Source organism: Plectropomus leopardus, chromosome 14, assembly GCF_026936395.1.
Source record: "Plectropomus leopardus strain MGB_pleo_1.0 chromosome 14, ASM2693639v1, whole genome shotgun sequence".
NCBI classification, from domain to species: Eukaryota; Metazoa; Chordata; class Actinopteri; order Perciformes; family Serranidae; genus Plectropomus; species Plectropomus leopardus.
Window position 1 is genome coordinate 27,609,031 of NC_142189.1, and position 22,170 is coordinate 27,631,200.

The following is a 22,170-nucleotide window of genomic DNA, read 5'->3' on the forward strand; positions in this document are numbered from 1 at the left end:
TTTATGCCATTATTATATACTTTTAGTGGGTATGATTTACATTTTCTTACATATTGGCTTATTACATCAGTAAAATGTGATATACATGTAGTATTAGGGAGAGAAAACATTCATACATGCGGATAAGACGCACTGGCACCTGTAACACTATGTAATACAATCTAATAAAACATATTTTAAACAAAAACTGAACATTATAAGCTCACCAAAAGTAACCCAGCAGTAAGTACTGCTGGTCTGTTGTAGGTTGTATTCTACTATGAAAGAAACATTCACATCATTACTTAAAAGTAGCAGTACCACCATTTAAACTGACTCCCTAACAATTAAAGTCCTGCTTTTCAAATCTGACTTACGTAAATTGGTAATAGACACGATTTTTGCATTCATGTATCAAACAGTGTTTCTCCACAGAATTAGAGTGTATGTGCGTTGTTGTAACAAATTTAAAATTTTGGGTTTGTTTGTTTTGTTTTTCTGTTACTTTTAAATGAGTGTGTGTCCCTTTGTATCATTCTGTGTCCCCTTTCTAAATTCAGAGGTTTTTGTGGGTCAGTAAACACAGTGCAGGCGGAGCTCTAAATAAGTTTTTTTTTCACCGCAGCAGCAGTTTTTAATGTGCCATGTTGATAATTGATCTGTCCATCTGTTCACAGCAGATCAGATCGACGAAGAGGAGGAGCTGCTGCAGAAGCGAATTCGACCCAGTTTAGACCCAGCAGAATGTTTCACTTTCAATTCATCTGATGTTCTGCTGCTCCATCTGTACCCAGAGTACACTCTGCCCTCCCAGAGTGGTTCAATCAATAACAAACGGTATTCATATTTCAAGAGTGCTCCTAATGAATAGTCCAGCTTGAAAAATAGAAAATATATTTGTGGAGCCAAATGTTTTAATTCTGGCAGGTTGCCACAAATAAATAAATGTCTGGGAAACCTTGATCAAGTAAATGTTGATTGCATAATGTGATGGCTACAGAATCAGGATATCACTGGTGGTTAGATTAGTTCCCTATAAACGTCGCTCTCACTATGCAATTCTGTCTGCCATCGGTTAAAACATCTCCCGGGAAAATCCAGACTGTCTGGCAGTTTATTTATGGTCATGTCTTCTATACAGTCCATATAAATTAAGTAACTTACACGTTTGTCCTGTTTTCTTGATGTTACTAATGTGAGGAAAACAGAAAGCAAACTGGTTGTGTGTGACACAGTGGTGCCAATATTAATGCCACTTGAAAACATTAGGGGGGCAAAGTTTGTTTTTTGTTTTTTTAAGTTTAAGCACCTATATGTATTGGCAAGGGTGTAGGTTATGTTTTAACATTTAAAGCAGGGGGTTGGGGGTTCTCCACAGGATAATTTGAGCATTAAACACTTTTTAAACACAATTTCTTCATTTAATTTATGGTGTAAATGTCTTTACTTTGTCAAAATAAAGTCCTGGTACTTGCATGTGTTTTTTGGGGGTGAAAAAATGCAAATGTTGTTGATATTGAGGGGGGCGAGTCTGCTGAACCCCCCTCAAAATCACCTATGCTTATTTGCCTATTTGTTATATAATGTACTTAAAAGTAAAATCACTCACTGTAAAGAGACAAGATTATAGATTCATAAACATATAAGCAGTACCTCAATACTGCCGTTGGTCGGGTGGAGCCTGCTTCCTGTACATATAATGCTTGAGTATATATAATTATTTACCTTTCAAAGAAATGGCTATAATGATACAAAAGGGACACTAATTGTGGGTTACAAATGAAGTATGACATGCAAATTTTCATGACAGCAGGTGTGGCCCAAAAGATAATATGCCAATTAGTATCGCATCATGCTTAGGGAGTGTCTCCTTCTGTCAGAATCTAGGTTGGGGTATTTGACATGCTGTCGTGGCGCCCTAAATAAAGGTAAACTTGGCACATACATATACTGTACACATGAGTACACTGCAGTAATACAGTATATCTGTGCATGAAGGCCTTTCTTAGGAAAGTGTCAAAGTAAAGGGTAATTTGTGCGTGATTTTATCAGATGAATGGGTTGACAACACAAAGCAGAACTTCCTACTAAAAGCTCACATGTTCAACCATCCGTTAGGTTTTTATATGATCATACGACTTTTCCTTAAGTTCACCTCTCATGCACCCAAAGCAGTGAAACCACACCATATGCTTTCAGGGCAGTGTGCTTACCACTGATAAACATTCCTCAGACTGTGGTAGAAACAGATTTTTTTTTTAGGCTGCTGTGTGTGCCTTTGTCAGCCAGGAGCCCTTGACTACGACCGAGGAGGAATGCATGTAAAGCCGTACGGGCTCTGAAGGGCCCCTTTTTAGCTGCTACACCACTGGAGGGCACTGCTCTGTCTGCCTTCACACAGAGCTCTCTTTGTTGGGAGATGCTTCTGACAGAGACACTGGGGATGATTAACAGGGACAAAGTGATCATATATTAGATATCTGACACAATTTGCATCATATGTGATGTTCAAACTTCACTATTGTATAATCGCCCAAAGATAAGACATCAAAGCAGGCTCCTTTCCTGAAATACAGTATGTACCGCTTTATCTTCAGGGCACGTTTACTTCTAAATACTTCCAAATGTTATATATTGTTGCAATTGTGTGAGCTGGTGATGATGAGGACGACAAAAGTGTATCACCTCAGTGTTAAAGGTAAAGGGCATTTCTATGGTGTGAATGGTCTGCTCACCAAAAAGAAAAACAACAACACACAAATGCCACACAGCATGAAGCCTCCTCTACCACAAAGCTCGCAGCCATGTTTTTCTATTTCCTATTTTTTTTTCCTGCTCGGGCAACTGCAGGAGGGTTGCCTACATTGGAATGCTACCGGGTTTGAGTTGTTTCAAATGAAATAGTTCGCCTCAACACCTCCACCCCCTCTAGCCACAATGTCACAAACACTTACATCCTTGATGGAGGGAAAAAAAAAAAAGAAGCACAGTGTGCAACAACAGTTGGCAGCGATAAAGTGCAAGAAATGAAGCAGCTGCAGAGCCAGAGCAGATCTGCTGACTCAGGGCTTTGGACTGCTAGCGCTAATGCTACGAGTGTGACTGCAGGACATGCCTTGTTTGCTGGAGAAGGAATTGTTAAGTGGGTTAAATTGAAGAGACTTGGTGGTTAATAATTGCAGAAAATGACAGGATGGATGTGGAAATAAAGAGTTTGAAATGTGTGTAATGTAGGTTGAAAGGCGATGGTGAAAATTGGAGAAGAGTTGGCATGCAGGGTGATGAAAAAATGATGAAAAAGAGAGCAAAGACTTGGAGAAAAGTTGGAAAATCCATCAGAGATGTAGGAGTATCCTGCATGACTGATAGCCCTAAATCAGAGGATATGATACAACGAGGAAGGTCCAAACCGCCGGCAGCCCCGCGCCTGGCCGCGCGCAGTGCTGGAACCGACGCCTGCAGAAGCTCTGGCTTTATTGGAGGTGGGCAGACGTTCAAGTTTTTCTTTGACGCTCCACCCCGCAAGCCGCTTTTATGGGCCTGTTTACTAGCATGGGCTTCCAGAGATCTTTATCCAGCGCGCCTTTGATTTGCCAGAGCTCTCATCCCACATCCCATATGCAGCGGCAGAGACACGGGTCTTTCAAGACGCACAAATAGAAATCTGGCAGTCATTTCACAGTACGATTTTTTTTTGTGTCTTTCCCCCCTCTCTGTTCACCCCCTTCATTTTATTCCTTCATACCCCCCTTTCTGTTTCTCCACATCTTCAGATATAATTACGGAGGCTCTTTGCAGATGTTCCTCCTCTCCCTTCTTCCCATTATCCAGATTTGAGGAGATGAGTAGAAATGTGATGTTGCACCAACAGATGCATTCACTCTGGACTGCAGCCATGCCGTTAGTAAAACACATTTCTCTCTGATAAACTACAAAGAAACAGTAAATAATAAATAGAAATGGCAAGACCCCTTAACACGACACACAGGCAGCAGCAGCACATGACAGAAACTGCAGCATTATGTTAATTACATTTATTTCCAGTGACAACTGCTGTGTTACAAAGGCTTCAGCAAACACACAGCAGCTGGAGGAGCTGCCGGGGCTTCTACTGCACAATGTAGGAGGTCGAGACCTCACTGTACTCTGCATACGACATTCAGTGAAGACCCAGATCTTGGTAATTCTGCATTAAAGGTCCAGTGTGTAAGATTTAGGTGGATTTAGTGGCATCTACTGGTTAGGATTGCAGATTGCAACTAGCTGAAACTTCTTTCGGTTAGAATTCCTTTAGTGATTTTTGTTCTGGAGGTTTTTAACGGGAGCTGAATTACCTGCAGAGCTTTTTTTCTCTCCAAAACAAATGGACCAGTTGATCAAAACACTGAATAGAGCAGCTTCACATTACAAGTCAGGATATTTTCAGCACCGTTTGGTATGTTGGAGACAGGCTGCAATCATAGGACCTGCTAACCTGGACTCACTTTCTTTCTCTCATAACTTAAGATCTAAATGTTCAAGATGTTTTTACCAGGAGCTAAATTATCCACAGAGGTCTCCTACTCTCCAACACAAATGGACCAAGTGATTTAAACCAATAAAAACTGACAAAAAAGCTGTTTAAAGGAAAAAAAAAAAAACAAAAAAAAAAAACAAACAAAAAAACACACGAAAAGACAAAAACATGAATGGCCCTACCTACAGTGGGGAATGAAGTACCTTGAAGCAAAATGTGAGCAAATTAGTGCTGGGCCGTTAACGGCGTTAACGTGCTGCGTTAACGCGGGATTCTTATCACGCGATAAGGAAATTATCGTGCGATAAACTATTCACTAAATTGGGTCTATACAGTGAGCAAGGCACCAATTTCACTTTGTTGTTTAAGCGCGGATGTATACCTGGTCGAATTACGCGGAGGGGGCGTGAACAAGGCGGAAGCTGGTCTGCCTGAGTGACTGGTGGAAAAAGGAGAAGCAGATATGCTCAAGCCGTGTCACAAAGCTACTGACTGTTAATGGTCTTCTTCATGACCTCTAATGTTGGCCCACAGTTCAGTTAGGGTCATGTTATCAGAGGCTGCGCCCTCTGCTGTTCATTCCAGTTAGCAGGAAAAAGCTTTTTCCACATGGAGACAGAACCTGTGTTCCTAAATGTCTGTGTTTAACAAAATAAAAAAAAGTTAAACACCAAAGTAAATCTTATGGAACATTATTTTTCTTTACCAAATATTATAGTAGAACAACTTTCTCAAGCAGTTTGTGATGCATTTTCATCATTTAGATAGATAGATATTATTTTGAATGTCTTTGGCAAAATTCAAATCTATAATTTTAATCTAGATTAATCTAGATTAACTACAGGATTGCAGTGAGATTAATCTAGATTAAAAAAATTAATCTATGCCCAGCACTAGAGCAAACATACAGATTTCTTATCAGAAAATGACTTTGGTAGAAGTTAAAGCCACCTTTTAGACTATAACATATGTAAAAGTCTCAGAATATCTGATCTAATCTATTGAAAGTAAATGTACAGGTAAATTCTGTTAACAATAAAGCAAGCTGTTAAAATTCTGAGAATTGTTATTTCTATGTAACATACACCACATTAAAAATGGAGCATAAATTATACTTAAAGAGAAACATAGGTCTTTTTTTTTACATCTTAAAGGATTTAAAGAACAAAATCCATTTTTTTACTTTCCTCCCATTCCTTAAATCTCCTTTTTGCACCCTCCTATCTTCCTCTCCCTCCCTTCTCTATTTTGTAGTAACTTGTCGTGGAGTAAAAGCGAAAGTTGACAGAAGGCACAGATTCCTCCATAAATACTTAAGTACTGTAACAAAGTATTATTACTTTGTTACAGTATCTAGAACTTTTTATCTGGAGCCGGTGCTTGGTCTGTCCATTCTGGGCTACTGTAGAGACAGCTGTATAACATGGCAATCTCTGTAGATGAACACCCACTCCATCTGTAGATAAAAAAAGGCTCATTATAAGTTAATAACTCAACAACTCTCATTTTCAGGTCTTTACATACAAAGGAAATGTGCTTATCATATTATATTCCATTTCTGGAGTATATCCCCCTAAATGCTACACACTGGACCTTTAATTAGAAGTAACGGTGTTTTTAAATTTATCTGAGTGAAGCAATGTCAATAACCCACTTCCGTCAACCCAGACCAAAACAACAAACAGACCGATCAGCAGCCAGAGAATAACTGTCAAAAAGCAAAGTATAGAGACCAAGAAGAAAAGTCAATACACATACTGCATATAGCTCCGGTCCAAAGATGACCACTGGACAGGGTGCAATTATCCTGCGCTGACACAAAAGCACACGAGCTGTAACATTTACCCACTGTTAACACCAAACTCTGTGGACAGTCAAGCTGCAGGCCAGGCCAAGCACCGCTGCTCCCCAGAGAAACCAGACCTGACCAGACGGGGCCGGAACACCCAATCATGACCGGCCTCAACCGCCCCTGTCACATGACCAAGGTCAACAGGAAGTTTCATAACGGGAGAAATAACAGTGTTCGGCAGGTTTAAGACACCAGTGAGCGAGCCTTTTTCTCCTGTTCCTGCTCTCATTTCATTTGCTATTCATCAAAGTGCCAGCAGCAGCTGCTACATCCCAGGGTGTCAGACGGGCAATCCTCAGGTGTACACACTCAGCGACTTGGTGACAGCCGACCCAAAAGTTGCCAGCTCTAAGCTTAAAAATATAGAGAGAATTGTGGCCCCCAGCTGTAAGGAGGAAGCAAGGGAGTGAGTCTGGGCAAGAACACCTCTCTGCAGAGTAATTCATGAACTGCCACAGTCCGGCTGAGAGGTGTGATTTGGCTCGAAGCGGGTGAGGGGTTCTGCTTGGTAGACAGAGGCAGGAAGCTCTGGCTGAGGGAGCGAGGGTCAGCAAGTCTATATAACGGTTTCCAAGAGAAAGAAAAGTTTAACTGAAACACAGAGCCCCTCGCTCGTAATCCTCCTGTGGTTTCCTTCCTCAGCTCCTCGGCCCCAAACCCCCATGAAGACAGCCTCCCTTTTACTGCTGCCCTCCAAACCGTTTTCTCCCCCACCCCCCACTCTCTTTTCTCCCTTTTCTTTCTTTTTCTTTTGTGGTATAAAAATGATGATGCTTATTCGGGTCTGGCTGTGGCCCTGGCTCTGCTCCATGGGAGGAGATGCGGTTTCTCCAGCTGCTGTGAATCCTGAAATGATGGTCTGTGCATGAAGCCATGCTTAATTTGCATAGTCGAGGCTATGATACACCCCCACAACCACTTCATTCCAAAATCGCTCTCAATATTCTCTACCCCTCCATCATCTCTGTATATTATCACTCTGAAAGTTGGACTTATTTTTCATGATATTTACTTCTGCTTTAACTACATGTCTCTGAACCCTCTCTGAACCACCACACTCAAATAGCAATAAATACTTTTTATCAAAGTTAACAGTATTATACACTCCTATACACTCTATTTTTAGCTTTATTTTTTATCAGTTGTATCTTAATGGGTGTTATTTTCCTTCTTATGTTAAGCACTCTGTGCATTCAATTTCAATCCTTATTTTAATCTCAATTTTATTAGTATTACCAAGTGGGTTTTATCCATGTGAAAATGCATTCTGTGTATTCTGATCTGATCTCATCTTATTTTTACGTGCAGGTTTTATTATGTCATCTATGTTATGTCATGTGAAGCACTTGCATGTATTTTCCCTGTTGTAAAGCATGTTGGGCTGCATTTCTTGTGTTAGAGGTGCTATACAAATAAATTATTATTATTATTATTAAGTGTGCTTAATATAAGACTGTATAGGTCTTATTATATTCTATAATTATGCATTCAACATATTCACGACAACAGATCCACTCTCTAAATGTAGTGAGAGTCAGCCCTTGTGTTACATTAAAACTAGAATGAGTAATGGGTTGTTTATAGCCTTGAAGCAAAAATTTGACATTTAGAAAGAAACGCTTATAAGCTTTCTAGCCATGTCTTAGATGAGAGGAATGATAGCACTCTCTTATCTGTTTGGTAATCATTACAGAGCCAGCAGGCAGTTAGCTTGACTAGCATAGACTGGAAACAGGGGAGAACTGTTAGCCTGACTCTGTCCAACAGTCACAACTTTGCCCACAAGCAACTCGTGGTCTTTTCTTTTTTTTTTTTTTTATATATATAAAACTAAGCTGTCTATGGTTTTGAAAATGGTGTTACATGACAAGAATAGAGAAATTGGGGTGTGGCATTTGCTTTTGCTCAAGAGTTAGAAAGCTACCACAAAGCACTGTGCTGCACTGGACCATTATATACTCCCAGTAGGTGACATAATGCAAACTCGTCTGTTTGACACAATGGTAGATGGCTAGAAACAAACACTCATATAACAGTTTAAAATTGCACTAAAAGTGAAAACTTATGAGGTGAGAAATGGGCAATGACGTCACAGAATCTTGATTAGATCAAGATTACTGTTTGATCAGATTTTGGTCCAAGTTTGAGAGAGAGAGAGAGAGAGAGAGAGAGAGAGAGAGAGAGAGAGGATGGGTCTGTCTCTTGATCCACTTCTATACTCTTTGTGTCTGCTGTGGCAGCATGAGTGATGGACAATACAATAAAAAAATGCAGAAGTACAGCCTGTGGTCCGAGCAACAGCCAAAAGCGGTGAAACTCATCTGCATGACGTAAAACGGGTCATCCAGTGTAGGTTCACGAGGGCTGAAACAGGGAGATCTCAGCACTGGTTAGATTGGAGCAAATTTACCACAGTTCATTGACACATACCTCCCACACTATGAAAATTGGAAAGTATCCCTTGAAGCTCCCTATTCAAGATGTCATCTCTTGTTTGTTTAATTTGTACAAAAAGTGAAATGCAGTCCAGACAGTTTTCGTTTATGTACTATTTCTAGGCTATACACTGTTGCCTGGCAACTGACGGAGACTCCAGGAGGTTACTGTGTAGAAGTGCTTAGTTAGCCCAGTACTTACCAACAGAAGTAGTCTGATGTTATCCTAGGTCTGTCAGTAAGTACTGGGAGGTCAATAAGTGACCATAGACACCCAGATTTTCGTGGTGTGCCCTGTACCATTGACACTACTCAGTTCGTGTCTGCTTTTCTGCGAATGATTTTTCTGCTTGGCAGTGCACAAGAAGAGAAACAGAACCCTGTTTAAAAAACAGTTTGACCAGCTTAAGACCAGCTAATTTTTGATGGTTTAGCTGGTCATACCAGCTTGTGATGGTTCTAGCGGGTTTATCCAATGGAGTTCCTGGAAAGGTGAAACCAAATTACTGTTCTTGATGGAAAGTATGAAAAGCAAAGAGCATAAATCAGTTAAGTGTTGTATCATGGGATATGCATAAACACAAATGTTTGTTTGGCTGGTCACACCAGTATATCCAGCTGCTGGTCTAATCAAAGACCAGCAAGAACTGGATCAGGACCATCTAAGATCATCTCCGACCAGCTAAAACCAACTAAAACCAGCTACCAGCATAAGGTGGTTTTTAGCTGCTGTTTTTCAGCAGGAAAAGCAAACCAAAAGCTCAAGCAAGGAGTCCAGGAGATCAAAACTAACTTGTTTTATAAGGTCAGATCATGTTTTAGGCTATTGAGCACTTTAGCAGAAACAGTACATTATATTTTGTGCTATTGTTTTCTAGTGCACAGTAAATATGATTTGTTCTTTCAACATCAAGTTTGTTGTTAATGTGATAACTGCCTAACAAGCATCTTGAATCCGTCCTGTTGGTCTTTCAGTTTACCTTTTAGAATGAGAAAGACAGACTACTGCCGTCTGCTGCTGTGCTGTTGGATGCAGTTTTAGCGGTGTGTGTTCAAATGCAACTTTTTGGCTGCAACTCAGGCGACATGAGGCGATGCAACAGTCAGCCTTTGTCACCACTAGCTCTTTGATGTCTGTTTGGTGTGTCTGGGCCTTTTTATTCAGGCCAGATGATCATTATGCTTAACATGTTTTGATTGTCAAAGTAAAGGCTCTGTATGAGTCAAACTCACAGTACAAATGAACTAAAATGAGACGATGAATGCCAAAAGAAATGCAACCTATTAGTGAAGAAAAAAGGGTGCAGACAACTGGAGTCCTTTCATATAAGCTGAGACACTGCCATGTCCAGCTTAAGTCCCATTTACATCTCCCACACTAAACACCAACTACTGTAATGATCAAAACATTACATAAGACTGGTGTGGTGGTAGGTTAGGAAGTCTGGCTGCGATCCAGTGGCTTTCTGGAGGCCCTGGCTTCTCTCTGTACATTAGCCAGGATATTAAAGGAAATGCAGGCCGCCACAGGCTCCACTGCTGTGGTTTGCCATCAGCCGGAGCAAATCTGTGTGTTCCAGTGGCACACTCTCTGCCCAGTCTTGACATGCGGACTGCGTGTGTGTTGTGGCGGAGTCAGTGGGACAACTGCGTGACCACTGTGTTCCGTTCTGTGTGGCCTGTCAGCAGCCGGTCGCTATAGTAATACTCACTCGTTACACATAATAGTCGCAGAGACAAAGAGGCAGATGCAAAGGACCCACACACACATGCTGACACACATTGTCATGAACAGACGTTCCACGTAGGCCCCTGTGTGTTCACGGACCATTAGCATAGCTACAGTGTGAGCTAATCGGCTGTGGCAGTGTTTTGCCCGGGACTGGCTGGGTGGGACAGGTAACATTCAATTACAGCCCTGCCTGGAGAAGACAAAAAGACAGCAGCGTCACGTTACTAAGCAAACACACAACACACTGTGCAGGGTGATGGAGAGTGAGTGGAAGTTTTGGGGAGCCACCCTTTCCTCTGGAGTCTGAACAGAAAAGCTTCCCAACTAGTCAACACACTGTTTTATTTCAATAAATACCACCCAGAGTGTGTGTGAGAGAAATGTGCCGGTGAGACTGTTCATAGACACATGACTCGACGTATATGTGTGTGTGTACTCATATTTAATAGCTGAGCATGTGTGTGTGTGTGTGTGTGTGTCTGCGGGGGATTGTCTCTTAATATAGTTAAGCTGTGAAAAACCCCAAAGTCTTTGGCGAGGTCTCACACACACTTTTTCTCCTTCCTCCCTCTCACCAGAACCATTTATCAGAGCAGAACAGGGGCAGCTTGCGTGTCGTAAGCCTCTTTGGAGCCACAAACAAATCAAGCAGGGCTCTCCATCAAATGAACTCCCCACTCGACTGGCGGTTACATAAAGGTTTACTCACTCGCTGTGTAAGAGCATGTTTCAGCGGGAATGGCTTCTGATTGAATACATCCATACGTAGCAGCACAAGGGGAAGAAAAATGACTACGACTCATAGGAGGGGGGTAATTGTCAAACTTTTTTCACTTCTCCATATGTCAGAGTATTCAGAAGTTTTATGAGTGCGGCTGATTCCGTTATTTAAACGTAGGTGTTGGATCCCTGCAGTTAGGAGCTGCAGGCCAATGTAGCTGAAATGTTTTATTTGACTGAAATGTGACATCCAACACAACAGATGATGATATATGTGTATATATAGTTTTTAGGCCTCATGTTTCTTTATTCAAAAGCTAACAGCAGAGTGATGACAGGAAATGAACTTGTACAGATGGGGGGATGAGATGGGGGGCAACCAAAAGCCACCTGAGTACTCCAACTATGATATTATTAAGGTGCAATCAGTTACATTTTGCTGTCTATTTCCACAAATGTGGATTATTATGCTGTCCTTAGCTGCCCACCGTGCGTTATGGATTTTGTTAATTTCCTTAAAACACGACTGAACATCGATGCTACAAAGAATACCTATTATACATTTCCATATTTTGTGTCCTTGTGTATTACAATGAAGGATGTCCATATAAAACACGGGCAAAGTTTTAAATAAAAAGGTAAACACATAGAGGTAATCCCTGTGAGCAAAAAATCTCAGGTTTTCTACCATTTTGAACACCGTTTCCCACTAGTTTTCTATTCTGGCTACATTATGATGTCATAGTGTGCTGTATTTCTTTATATGGTCATCTACTCCAGATACGCTACTGCACGTGTCTACATTACACAGTGTACACTGCTACATGAACTTGCATCCTAAAGCCAGGATTAAAATGTCAACCTCAGGGTTTCCCCACACATTTGTTTATTTGTGGCAGCCAACCACAATTAAAACATTTGATGCCACATATCGATGTTTTTAATATGTTGGAACTGAATCATTCATTTGGAGGGCTGTTAGAGTATATACAGGCCTACAGCACCACACTCACTGTGCACAGAGCATAATTTGGGCACAGACGGAGCAGTAGAACGCCAGACAATAAACTAGATAAACTGCTGCTGAGGAGAAAAAGATCTCATGAAGAGTGCCACCTGTGCAGCATTCACCAAATGTCCAAATTTAGAGAGAGGACACAGAGTGATACAAAGGGGACACACACAAGCCATAAAACAAAATGTTAAGTTTGTCTGGCTGTGTTTAAAAGTTTTTATTGATGCCGCTTTCCTCTGTTACAGTCATCCCCTGGCTTCAAGTACAACACTAACGTACATGTAGCTACATGCTAATGTCAAGGAAATGCATGGTCTTGGCTGCTGATGTTGTATATTTCTATAGATATAGTTTCAATTGTGTTTAGAATTTTTGTTGGTGATTTTTGGACTAAAAACTGCAACTATTCTCTATTACAGTCATTCCCCAACTGTATTGATAGTACAGAGATGCTAAGATACTGAAGACTTGGAAACACTGACCAATCAGAGCAGAATGGGCTTTTTCAGAGGGGGACTTAAAGAGACAGGCGCTGAGACTGAGCGTTCAGACAGAGGGTGAATGCAGCTGTTCCAGCACAAACAGAATGAGGAAAATACTTGTTTTTTTGAGTTCTATATTCAAGTATGAACCTGAAAATGCAATACATTAGGGATAAAAATCAGTATTGGTTTAATTGCCACATTTATTCGACAACTCAAAAATTCTAAATACAAAATTTGCTTTAAAATATAAATAAAGGTTGTGGAAAAAAACATGATTTTGCCAGTGTTGTAGTTCCCCACACTTTACACTAGATGCTACTAAAATGCCACATCCTGCTAATAACACCTTTTAAATAGAGCTAGCTATGCTAATTAGCTCATTCATGAATTAAAATAATGTTTATTTGACCAATATTTTACATCAACACACTGTACTTGTCTTCACAGGAGACCTAAGTATGATAGTTATACTATGAGTCATCATTACTATGTTTGCAGGAATTTGTCTGTGCACAAACAGACAGGCACAAACACAGACACCACCATGGCGACACAACAATAATACAGACAGCATGGATCACAGCACTCGCACAAAAGAACAGCTAGGAGAGATCTGTGGAATGCTTTCATCACTATTAGTTTGCGTTTCAAAACAAATTTATATCCTTGAATATTATGAAGGAAGCTAACAACATACATTTGTCAAGCTCCATCTCAAGAGCTTTTTAGATTAATACTTCAACTAATAATTGATACTGATCAATCACTGCCTACATACAGTAAGGGCTTGGGATTTATCACAGTAGTCTGATATGTTTTACTTTTGAACTAATCAATATTGTCAGCCTTCACCCTGCCAACCCTGACCAACCTGCTCCCTGCGACTAACAGGAGACGTCTTTGTTGTGCTGTGACCCCCCTCTCTTTCCAACAGCATGGTCATTGCTGACCATGACCACAAGGGCCACGAGGAGGGGCCATTCACAATCTGGGGGTCCAAAGCCTCGACAAAAGCCCAGGTCAGTGCAAACTGCACAAACAGACGGACCGTGGAGTTGAGCCTTCTGCTCTGTGGTCGAGCTACAGCTGGGACAGTCACTCCGGCAACTTGACCTTCACCTCTGGACCTGACCGTGGCTTTGGAGGATAGAGAGGGGGCCGTGCCCTGAGCTGACTCCTGTGACTCTATTGGTAATGGCATTGATTACTGCTCCTGAACAAGAGGATTTGTGTTGTGTGTGTGTGTATGTGTGTTAGTGTGAGCATGATCATGTGTAGCTAATAGATGAAACTAACTGACAACCATGAATTATGGGGACAAGATGGATGTCGTATGGCTCTGTTGAGTATTTTTAATGATTCATGGTGATGACAAACACTCACTACCTCTAGGCGTAAAATACAAAGTATACAGTCCCTTTGGTCCCTACACCCTCTTAGCTCCATCTCACACCCCTCCCCTGTGGAGGACAAAGCGGCTTTTAGGACCCTGATGAGGATGCAGTCGGAGTCACGGGGTGATGAGTTCTCTCCATCTCATCTCAATTACTGCTGTCATTAAGGCAAAGGACTTTGAGCAGCAGGTTGCCCAGTGTGACACTTACAGCACACTTAACCTTTGGAGAATGGAGATGCTTCTCCACTGACTGAAATATGTGGTCAAATTAGAAAAAGAAAATCTATTTCAAACTTGAATTATAAATAAGTACTGACATCAGTCCCTCCAGGACTGGGGATTATTGCTGTGTAAAATACCTGATTCCACAATAGATAGAAAAGAAAAAAAAATCACAATGTTCACAATGTTTATAAGTTTCATTTGCAATGAAAGTTGCTTGGACAGGTGACAATTGCATAAATAACTGTGATGCTTTCACAGATTTCCAGCTTATTAGCCGATGACCTGCTGTTGTATCTGTATCTGTACCTGGTAAGCACAAGTTAACAAAATGCAATGTAATCTCATCCCTAACATTACTCGCCAGATTTTGGCACTTGAGCAGAAGTCCTGCAGCAGCAGTTAACGTTGAACACCTAATCATTAACAGCGACATGGAAATGGCCCAACTCTGTTGTCCAACCTTTTAATACCCAATGGGTAATGTTAACTGTATGATGCTAACAGTTGGCGCTGTTACTGTGTGTGTATGACTCTGCCCGAGGAGCAGAGCTCCAGTCCTGCAGCAGTACTCTCATGATAAACAGAGAGAGGGAGGCTGAGCGGAACAATATTCTGCACGCAGCTCAACATTAAAATTTGTAGATTTTAACCGTTTTAATTAGTCAGGTTTGCGGTTAAGTTGCAGTGATTGCATAAAATTGCAAGGTATTGCAGAATTCACAGGGATCAGCTAAATCTCCGTTAATTGTTGCAATCACAACATGATGACATCCTGCAGGGACTGCCATAAGCACATTAATGGCCAACAATTACACGTCATTTTTAGCAAATGAACTGCACCCCCTTCTGACACCTAAGGTCCAGAATTCATTGCTGCTAAAGTTCATCAACACAAGATGACACAACCTTAAAGCAACAATCTTTAAGTGTTTGTCTAAACGATTGGCTGTAATTTGAAATGAAGTGTATACTCACCCATAGAGGGCCTGGTCTCCCAGGGCCACTAGTGAGCATTAGGAGAGGCCTGCAACTCACACTACACATGAATATTTAAGGACACACTGGGACTCTTCCATTTGGCATCCCAGAGGGGGTGAAGCAGGCCCCCATATCCTCACTGCTGCATCATTCCACTTTCTCCTAACGCTGACCTCTGGCACCTCCATGCACTTCAGCTCCTTCCCTCCCCTTTTTCAATCTCCCCTTTGTTATTTTTTCTACACCTCCAAATTCTGTTTTCTCTTCTCCTCACGTCTCATGCCTGCCCGCTGTCTCCTCTTTCTGTGGTTTGTCAGAGCTCAAGCTGAAGGGATGAGCACTTGTCTTTTCCCCCCTTTCTCTCTGCCCTGCCCAGCCAGCAGGCTGCCAGTGCGTGGAGGAGATTGAGATGCGGTAGACGATGCGGCAGCTGGTTCTTCTTTCGCTCTAATCACTCCCAGAGAGCCGACCATGGTTTGATTTGGTTTTTTACAGCCTGGCTTTATTTTTCACATCAGCGATGTGAATGCCCCCTCAAACCCCCCCTCCACAACTTTTGATCAAATTTGCACCATATGCCTTTGAAGGGAGATGAACCGACTGGCAGGCGTGCTTCTCTTTAACTCCCCTTCCCGGTGCAAGTGGTTTGATCAGGCCCCAGCCCTGATGGGGGCAAGCTCTCCAATCCTGAGACAGTATTATGTTCCCAAAATTGCCTGACTGGAGATAATGAAGGCCTATGATTTTTTTTGAGCGGCGCTCGCATCCAGAAAGAGGAGGAGACAGGGACTTGACTAAGGACGCGCTCACCAGACCGTTACTACCGAATCAGCTTCCAGAGGTAGAAACAGGCAGATACGGGCATCAAAGGAAAGGCCACATACATCTAATCACCTCTAGCTTGATGTCTGTCCTTCTACACTTCTCTCTAACTGCTGCAGCCAATAGGATTAAAAGAGTTTTATTTCACCTTGAATTACCACAGTGCGCACCATGCAGTGTAATCCATATTGAAAGACTTCTGGGAAGAGTTTGGCCAAATGGGGAAAGGAAAGGAAGGAGGGAGGATGGTGGGCTGATTGCTGAAATGAATGCCGTGTTGCCCCCGTATCTTTGTCCCAATGAAATCCTTCCCTCCTTCAGAAAGAGAGCCAATCAATGCCCTTATCAACTGTCTCATCAGGCCGACTGGCCAAATTAGCCCTTGGCAATTCACAGAGTGACGCAGAGTTTGTGTAATCAGGAAGAAATCAACATCTAAGAAACGAGAGTATCCACTGGAAAAACAGTGAGCTGAACAGTTAACTAGAGAAATGGACAGCGACAGAAACAGATGAAGACGATGATAAAGATCCGAGTCAACAAATCACAACCTTTGAGGGTACACAGGTACTGAAAGATGCTTTGTAACAAAGACGCCCACTGTGCTGACAATGTGTTCACTACAGCAAAGCTAGATGCATTTTTAAATGAGCTTCAAAAGACTGAAAGAAATCATATTTTAACTACTTTCTCCTCCACACAGTTAGATCACTGCTAAGTGTATTTGCATGAGCGTGTGAGAGATCTATTAAACGAGTAACTGGCAAATCAATAAATGTCTCAGGTGCAGCAACATAAGCGTGTGTACAACTTCTCCTTCTGACATGTATGCTAATGCTAGAAAAAGGTCAACTCTTCTCTTCCTCCTCCTCCTTCTGCTTGTCAGTGGCACCCAGGATTTGGTTCCGCTTCTCCACTGGCTGTCATAGAGGTTTCCAAACAGCTGTGGAGGTTTAACGGCTGGAAAACAATAGCTCGTGTCTTTGCCTCAGCTCACAGGCACAAGCGTCTCTTGGCTCGAGTCCTCATGTTAGTAGTATGTAAAGAGTTAAGGGGCCTTGAGGGACAATCGGTCTTTAATTACTTGGTTGAACAGCAGTGACAGGAAGCTGATCAAGAGGGTAAATGGTTCTGTAAAGTTGGGCCATGTAGCTAGAGATTATGTCAATAGATCTGAGTTGTTTGTGGGTCTTTAGTGTGCATGAATTCATCTATGTTTAAGCGGGTAGTTCAGATTTTTTCCAGGGGGGTTTATGGGGTAGGTTTATCAAAAGTCAGTGTATTACATTTAGTAGATGTCAGTAAGCATGCCTCCAGTTTGGAGAAGAAGGCGTAAGTCTGACACGGAAGCTAAGCAAAGAACTGCTGTGGATGGGGGCCGCAACAGAACATATTTAAAACCACCTAAAGAAAGCAATGACAATTTAAAGTAGTGATTCACTAATATTAAGAGAGTCCTCATAAAACTAATCAGTCTCTGCAGTTGAAAGATGCAAATACTTGAAATTGGTGAAATTGGTGCTACGTGACCAGAAAAAACAGAAAAAAAGGACGCTTTTCCTAAATAGGTAGAAAACCTCTACTACGAGAATGCAGTGTGCCTCAGAAGACCAAGAAATGCTCCCGTTGGTGGGTGACGTCACACACAGGCTGTTGCGTGTGAAACAATGGCTGCTGGAAACTCAGATTAGTTTAACTGTTTGATCTCCATTTTTTCAGCCTCCGTTTTCACAGTGCAGGAAGCAGAATGGCACCTGTTTCCTGTTCACAAACTCTCGCTATTACAGATAAAGATAGCATCAAACTGTGTTTCTGAAAACACTTTAGAAGAGAAATAGGCAGTGCAGTAATATTATCTTAAATTATATTCGATGAATACTGCATACTTTTACTGGTTGATCTGGGTTTGGATGGAAGTGTACTATGGTTCCACAGTTCATCTATACATACTATCCACATTGTTTGATATGCTGAAATATTCCTTTAAGTGTCAAGTCTTCAGTATCTTAGCATCTCTGTACTATCAATACAGTTGGGGAATGACTGTAAGTGTCATATTAAGACTATTTTCATCACTTAATCTTTCCATCAGAGAGGGGAGGCCTTCACTGGCTTTAGTTCTCAATCTTTGCTCTCGTCAAAGTCACCAGACTCCATTGAAAAGAGCAGTAATTTTAGCTGGCTGAACACGGCAGCTGCTGGTCCACTTCTGCTTCTATCAGTTTCTTAATTTGTTTTATTGTGTGATTTTGGTGAGTTTGAACTAAAAAAATTTGACAACAAAGTCACACAATAACACAAACAAAATAACAGTTCAAGGCAGCGGTAAACCAGCACCTCCTGTGTTCAGCGATAGTAAAATTACTTTTCTTCTAAATGGAGTCTGGCATAGAAGAGAGTGAGGTAATGGCTTCATTTTCCAGTTGGAAATCACTGTCTGACAGAAAGGTAAAGCAATGAAAACATTCTAAAAAAAAGCATACACTTGCAGAGAATCAGTACATTGGTAAACTTACATGCCAGTACTCCTGTGTGTTTCTCCAAACTGGGGTCATGCTGACTGACATCTACTGTATGTAATATAATGTTTATAGATAAATAGACCATGCAACCCCACTTAAAAAAATCCCAACTCTCCCTTTAAAGCACATGTCCCATCCTGCCATGTGGAAGTGTAGTTAAACATCAGCTAACATGCTAGCTGGCAGTTGTGACTACAGCAGGGCTGGGAATCATTAATGAGCAGTAATGAACAGAGCAGCGACACACACTGTAACAGATGAGTTTGTGTGTGTGTCTGTACGTGTGCAGAAAACATCCTCGATATACTGCATGCAGCACGCCTATCAGCAGGCCATCACTATTGATTTATTAATGCTAGAGAATGCTGCTGCGCTAATTGAATTGAGATCCAGGAAGTCAGTTAATGTAGCTGACAGCGATACAGGAATTTAATCTCCCCAGTGCACAGAATTATGACTCTTCCCTATCTGCGCTGTCAGAGGGATAAATAGTAAATCAATCTTTTCTACAATGGGCCCCACTCAGAGCTTGTGCAGGATGGATCGTAACAACCTCTCTCTGTCTTAAACCATCAACAATCGCTACTCAAGCTGTTCAATTGGTTCATTGTCTCATCCCGTCAAAGATAAATCAAAGTTCTGGAAAAGGCAGCAGCCTGAGGCACATGTAGTATTTAAAACCCATAATCATAAAACCTGTCATTATAAAAAAAAAAAAAAGACAATGTGCTCACTATAGCCAAATCACTTGTAACCCAATAGTTTATAGCCACCTACATTGTCCAAGTCAGGGTAATCACTCTTATGCTGCACACTTCAAAATCCACTCCCGGCCTGGTCCAGCTGGTGCTGCGCCATCACTCCCCACCACCGCGCCCTTGAAAGACTCAGCCGACATCAGCGATTCTATGCGTAAGACCACCGCCACTACAACGACTACTACAACTTCTTAGAATATCAGAACCGCCGCTGCAGAGAGGCTCCAACATAAAGTCATTAATACAGGCCTGGTTTAATGTATATGTGTTTGTACAGCTGCTATTTAGCTGCCGTTTGATGGTAAAGGAAAGCTGTATCGCCAGGTCCCTGACAGCACTGCAGGCCGACTGTCCAGAGGGGCTAAAGCACAGACGTTGGCAGGCGAGCCAGGCAGGGGCCCGGGGCCAAACCACTACAGTATACTCAAAGGCACCACCACCCAGCCAGCCAAGGTGTGTGGGCCTGCTGGCTGGGATCGGATGACCCTGGACAGTCGGCGTGTGGATTGCATGTGTGAGAAAGAAGCAAGTGAACCGTACTGATCATATAGTCACAAAAATTTACGAGCCAGAGAGGATGCATATAGCCTCCACAGTGAGAAGGTGCCATATAGCAGAGAGAAATAGAACAGACAGATGAGGATGACTATATTATACATTTATAACATACACTAACTGACCAGGCGAGGGTAGAAAAGAAAAACAAATCTTTTTGCTCTTTCGGTTTCTCTCTCAGTGGTTAATGGATACATGAGTTATATACAGTACTTATTTTAGTCCCTTTAATCATGAGCTTTTATCGCATGTTCTGCCAAGACCTTCCACCAGTTGCTGGTCGCGCCTGCCAAGAGAAATGAATGAAAATGTAGAGAAACCAAATATTGTGGAGCCATGGCTCAGAAGTCAAAACCAATCTTTTTCTTCGCTTTGAAGAGCTAAGCTATAAAAGAAACACCTAACTGGGACCAGGTATTGTGTTCGCAGAGTGTGTGGATGAGAGATGGGGGAAACACTTTAATCCAGTTTAGTGATAGGAGAAGAATTTGTGTGGTTAATGTTACCTGGCTAATGCTTGTGCAACATAGGCTCGTATAAGCCGTGAAAAGACAAAACAAATGGCTGTGTCAGCATTTTCAACTTATGCGCCTTAAGAACAGGAGAAACAACATCATTAATCATTTTTTTGACATGCCTTGATCTGTACAGGAAAAAAAAAAGTAATTCTTGCTCGAGACAAATCACAGAGTTGTCCTTAACATTCAAATGAATGAGAAAACACCCAGTCCAGCAAAGCAAACATCCCCAGAGATCAAACCCTCCTCAGAGGTGTCGACCATTATCCTGGTGTGTCCTTAATGGATGGAAAGCCTGCAGAGTGGATGAGTGTCTCTGTTCAGGTCGGATCCGTAAGGCCGCTGCATTAGACGGGGCGAGGGCTGTGGCCACTGAGCTCTCAGGGCTGGAGAGTAGTACTTAATGCTCGGGGAGAGTGGGGGACCTTCCTGCCCACAACGTCCTACCCTGTGCCCCTTGGAAAACCACAGCTGACCATCGGGGCACTGGGAAATGAAACCGAGGAAACCACGGGCCAGGCAAGGGCGGCGAGGCGGCCGACACTGAGGCGGAAAAAACAAAGAGTCGGGCCTTTTGGCGGCTTGGTGGTCGGCGCTGATGGAGGTATTAAGATATTAATTGCTTTTTGACTTGATTTTGTTAAGGGAGGAGGGCAGGGCCTGCGGCTTCTCACACAACGAACAGTGTAATGGTGGAGAGGCCTGACGGGGCAGAGAGAGTTCGGCGTAGGGCTGGAAAGGAGAAAACTCACAATGGGGTTTTCATACTTTAAAGATGGCTACAAAAACTGCTTTAAAGATCACAGTAAGAGTGACATTATCTGTAATCTAGGAGGTCCGTGTAGTTTAGGATTTCATAAGTTCACAAGTAGTTCAGAATAATTGCAGAAATGAAAGGTCAAAGTGCAGGTGAAATGAGGATGTGAGCCAAATTCAAACTCATTAAAGAAACAGTTCAGTATTTTGACTCTGATTGACTTTGTGAAGAATTAGATGAGAAGGTCGATGCCACAGGGTGCCCAGTAAGTTGAGCTGGTGCCGTTGTGCAAAGGCCTATGTCCGTGCCGCAGCGACAAAAGGCTTGATTCCAACATGCGGCCCTTTGCTGCATGTCATCCCCTCTCTGATACTGTAGAGTTTTGCATCTCATAAAGTTTTGCATCTCATAAAGCCCTCAAAAATCTTTTTTAAAATAAGGTCAATGTCACTCTCACATCTGTACATCACAGATTTAGCAGACCCTTAATTGTAGATTTCAGGGAGGATGCAGGGGAGACTTCCACCTCAATATTTAGAACATATGCATTCGACCCCTTAAAAGTTAGAAAGAATTGATTTGATTTGATTTATTTTGCACATATTGGAAAAAACAACATTGTACATTTTAAGAAAAGGAGGCATGCAGGGAAAACAAAGAAAGCCCTCAAGGAGCTTGACAAGAGGGGTTCCTAATGAAACTATCAATCAGTACATACAACCTCTTAACACTGATCAAAAACAACAAGATAAAGAAACCAGAGGGCTTTTTTTGACGAAATTAAAGACATTTTCACCATAACTTGATGCAGAAAAGGCACAAATTGGTGCATAAAAATATGCAGGAAATTAAGTGTTTGATGTTCAAAATTTTCTGTCACAGGACCCCCAAAACTCCAGTGTTGA

The 22,170-nt window shown here is 41.9% G+C and overlaps 1 long non-coding RNA gene across 2 annotated transcripts in view; it reads right to left on the reverse strand.

Moving 5' to 3' along the window:
• Positions 1–22,170, reverse strand: part of LOC148187508 (uncharacterized) — a 70,306-nt gene that overhangs the window by 35,384 nt on the left and 12,752 nt on the right. The window contains exon 1 of one of the 2 annotated variants that reach the window (XR_015778729.1): positions 15,331–15,567. The exons of the other annotated variant lie outside the window; for it this stretch is intronic. This is a non-coding gene — a long non-coding RNA (uncharacterized LOC148187508). Of the gene's footprint in view, positions 1–15,330; positions 15,568–22,170 lie in introns of those variants that run through there. 2 annotated transcript variants of the gene reach the window in all.